This window comes from Ictalurus furcatus, chromosome 2 (assembly GCF_023375685.1).
Source record: "Ictalurus furcatus strain D&B chromosome 2, Billie_1.0, whole genome shotgun sequence".
Classification (NCBI taxonomy): Eukaryota; Metazoa; Chordata; class Actinopteri; order Siluriformes; family Ictaluridae; genus Ictalurus; species Ictalurus furcatus.
Genome location: NC_071256.1, coordinates 22,042,180 through 22,046,365, shown reverse-complemented (window position 1 = coordinate 22,046,365; position 4,186 = coordinate 22,042,180).

Here is a 4,186-nt window from a genome sequence, read left to right as displayed (position 1 = left end):
AGGCAGAAGTCAAATGATATGCAAACAGAGTTACTTGTGCAAGAGACAAAGACATAAACTAGGAACCAGAAATGCAGTCATCACACACACACACACACACACACACACACACACACACACACACACAGTACTCCACATAAATGGATTTAAAAAATTTGTGCAGTTGTTGTATTGTTGTGTGAAGCTTTCTGTGAATAGGTAAAGCTGTAACAAAAGCTGTAGAGGGAAAGTCTTCAGGTTTCTCAGTAACATGACAAGGCAGTTTTGTGACAAAAAAAAAAAATGCTTGTGACAGAATGACTGTTTATATCTGCTATAACGTAAGTGATAATGTCTTCTGCAGACATTCCATAACACTGAAGGTAACTACAAAATTCAATATTGAGATAAAAGGGATAAAACACCTCAACATGTGCTGTAACTGGAAGATAATCAACTTTGGGGTGGTAACTACTGTATCTTGTTCTCCTCAGACCTCTCTCATCAACAAGGTGTTTCCAACCACAGAACTGATGCTTACTGGATTTTTTTTTCTTTTCCTTTTTTACAATTCTGTGTCAACTCTAGAGGCTGTTGTATATGAAAATCAGAAGCTTATGAAATACTCACACCAGCCCGTCTGACACCAACAACCATGCCACGACCAAAGACATTGAGATCACATTTTCCCCATTCTGATGTTTTATGTGAGTATTGACTGAAGCTCTCGACTTGAAACTGCATGATTTTATGCATTATGGTGCTGCTACATGATTGGTTATTGGATAATTGCATGAATGTGCAGGGGTACAGGTGTTCATATTTGTCATTTCTTAAGTTCATAAATCATTTTGTAAGACCAAGACCCAAACACTGGTGACCTCCTCCTTCCCTTGTAATGCTCTTTCAGAAGTTTTTGCTTCTCACTACCCTGATCTATTTTCTGTCATGTTTTTCCACTACTCTTTTTCCTTCAGCTTTGAGAAATTGTAAACCCCATGAAGCATTTAGCACACTGATGACTAACTACTGGCCTACTTTTTAGAAGAAAAATTATTCTTCCATTTTTCTGCATTCTGAACTTCAAGGACGAGTGGCCATGGCAATGACCTGGCTGACAATTCTGCATGGATCCAAAAGCACAGCAGAAAAGCTAACATTGGTTCCAATGTGATGACAACACTTGCAGTTGTCAGTGTAATTATGTAACCATTTGCACATGGTTACTGAAGTGTCTTTGTGGGAAGATAAAACTGCATAAAATCATGGGCCCTTATTTCACAAGTTTATATTCTGCAGACACATTATTTTAATTGAAAGAATTCATGGAATGGTGGGTTTAGTTTTGAATCTTAGTTTGCACTTACTGCAACTAATAAATACACAGAACCATTTACAGAAGCACAAAGTGGATAAACCACATCAAATCTCAATCTCACGCAAGCATGCACACACACACACACACACACACACACACACACACACACACACACACACACAATTACTAAAGCAAGAGACAAAAATTATGCAAATGTGCCTTTCAAATTTACACAACCTGCTGAACCCTAAATATGATTTAAATGTAAACACTGTTAATTAAGGTTATTCCAAGTTGTCTACAATATGAGTTAACTGGAATTAAAACACCTTTAACTTTTTTGGAATACAGCCAGCAGTCCTTCCCTGCAATGAAGTTCCACTTACAAGCCTTACAAGTATACACTAATTATCCATTAAAAGAGAAATAAGAGACAAATGTGGATGGACAGGGAAATTGGGGCTAAAATCATGTACTGTGCATTCAGCATTAGTTCTAGCATTGTTAGGGTTAAAGTCATCTGTTCTTCACTAGAAAACGTCTAATCCTGCCTGCCTGAACATTATTGGACTAAACCCAAGCCATTCCATGCAAGAATCAACTTGTGGATGAGCATTTACTTTATTATATACTTTTATTAATTTTATAATAATATTACTTTTATTAATTCAAATAAACATTTTGATCATTAGCATACTAAGATACAGTATCACAGTTATACTGCAAAAAACTATATCTTTCCAACTAAAAATATCTTGAATATACTCAATACTAATATAGATATAGTTAGACATAGTTTAAACAAATATACAATTGTTAAGCCTAATTCTAGATGTTGAAATGTTTCACTCATTTCAAGCTTGAAATTGTCTTATTCTATTGGTAGATAATTTTGCTTCTTTAAAGCATTTCTTTCTAGAAAGAAGCAACATTATCTAACAATAGAGTGTTGTCACTGGTAAAGGATATATTCCAAAGAGGCAATGTTGGCTTTGCGCCGAAGTTTGTTATGGGTGACATGAGGCCACCAGCAAATGCCAAGCATGTTTTGAAGGCAATGGGTGTGGAAGGCTTTGATTTGGTGGCGACAGGGGTTCCAGGTTTCGCAGATAGACAAATTGCTTTGTACACTCCTTTCTTGGTTGACAAGGCCAATTTGTGATTTAGGAGCACCCAGCGCATAAGATGACCAAAAGAGGAAGAAGCTTGTTTAATTCAATGTTGGATTTAATAAGAGATCATGGGTGGAAGTGTGAATACTGCCAAGATACGTAAATTGTTCAACTTTGTTGTTTTTGTAGCCGAGAACGAAGAAAGGCTGACAGGATGCAGCTGACTCGGGTGAGAGACATGATAGGACCAAGGTTATAATTGTAAATGAAAAGGAACGAAATAATGAAAACTAGGTGTGAAAAAACATTGTCGTTAACTGAAATCGAAATAAAAACGAGGCATTACAAAAAAAAACGATAACTAACTAAAACCGTATTGTCTGTTTGCAAAACTAACTAAAATAAAATACAATTATAGAGTAAATGTCCTTAGTTTTCGTCTTTGTCAATGTCTTTCATAGAGCAAATATCTTTCAGAGTTGACATTTCCGACTGGTAACCCAGAAATTACGACAGTCCATCTCAAATTGAATTTAGCACAGTCCATGCTCCTCGCCTGGCATCATGGCGGTACAGAAAGTCTGAAGAAAGAGGCAGAGTCCTATTTGGGATTACTTTGAATATGACTGTGTATCAGATAAAAGCAAGTGCCTTGCAGTGGTTAAGTGGTTAATATGATTATTGATACTGGGATGTCTACACAACTGTGTGAGTTGATTGCCTTCAAAAAGTTCACCATTTTACTCGAACCAAAGTTCAAAACACCTGGAACTGCAAAAGTTGCAACAGTCTTATTGGGGCTAAGATGGATACGGCAAAGCAGAAATGAAAAGAGATCATTAAGGATGCGAGGAAGCTGACCCTATGTGTAGATGGTTGGAGCAAGAGAGGATTAACAGCACCTTTAATGGGCATGTCAGCTTGTTTTTATCATCCGCCCGGAGGCCAGGTTCACCATGCTCTGCTTAACCTGCACCAATTGGAGCACCCACACACAGGGTGAGTTGACCCTCTAGAGTTTATTGTTTTTTTTAAAATTAGTTTCATGTTCTTTTCTCAGATTGAGCTCCCTGACACTCCTGGCTCTTAAGCAATATCATGTGTGGCTCACGAATGAGTTGAATACATGCTGTTCATGTATGTCTTCTTTAGTCTATTGACTATTTAGGTTTTTTCCTGGCACATATCAATTACACATTTTGCACTTACGGCGGCATCTTGTGCAGACTGTTTACATATTTGTGCCCATATATACATTTTATGTACTGGTTATTGTTGAATACATATTTCTAAAATTGTATGATGTTTTTGTTGAGTTTTTATTACACAATACTTTTTCTGGCCTTTACAAATAGCCCATATTACAAAAGACTAAAACTAACACTAAACTAATAAAAACTAAATTAAAACTAAGAATTTTCAAAAAATAGAAACTAAACTAAATTAGCAAACCCGCTTTAAAAACTAATTAAAACTAAACTGAATTTGAAAACATAGTCAAAACAAAATAAAAATAAAAACTAATGAAAAATGCAAAACAATAATAACCTTGGATAGGACCTCAGTTTTCTTGGTATTAATGATTTGCCCTGTGCGGCAATATGTAGCGGCAAGGACATCGAGGTTTTGCTGCAAACAAGCGGTGGTGTGGCTGACCGAAACAGCATCACCCACATTCTGGAGTTCAAATACTGATGATGTCATGACCTTTGACTTGGCTTTCAGATGATGAGGGTTGAAGAGGCTGCTGTCAAGGCAATTGTTAAACTGGATACCA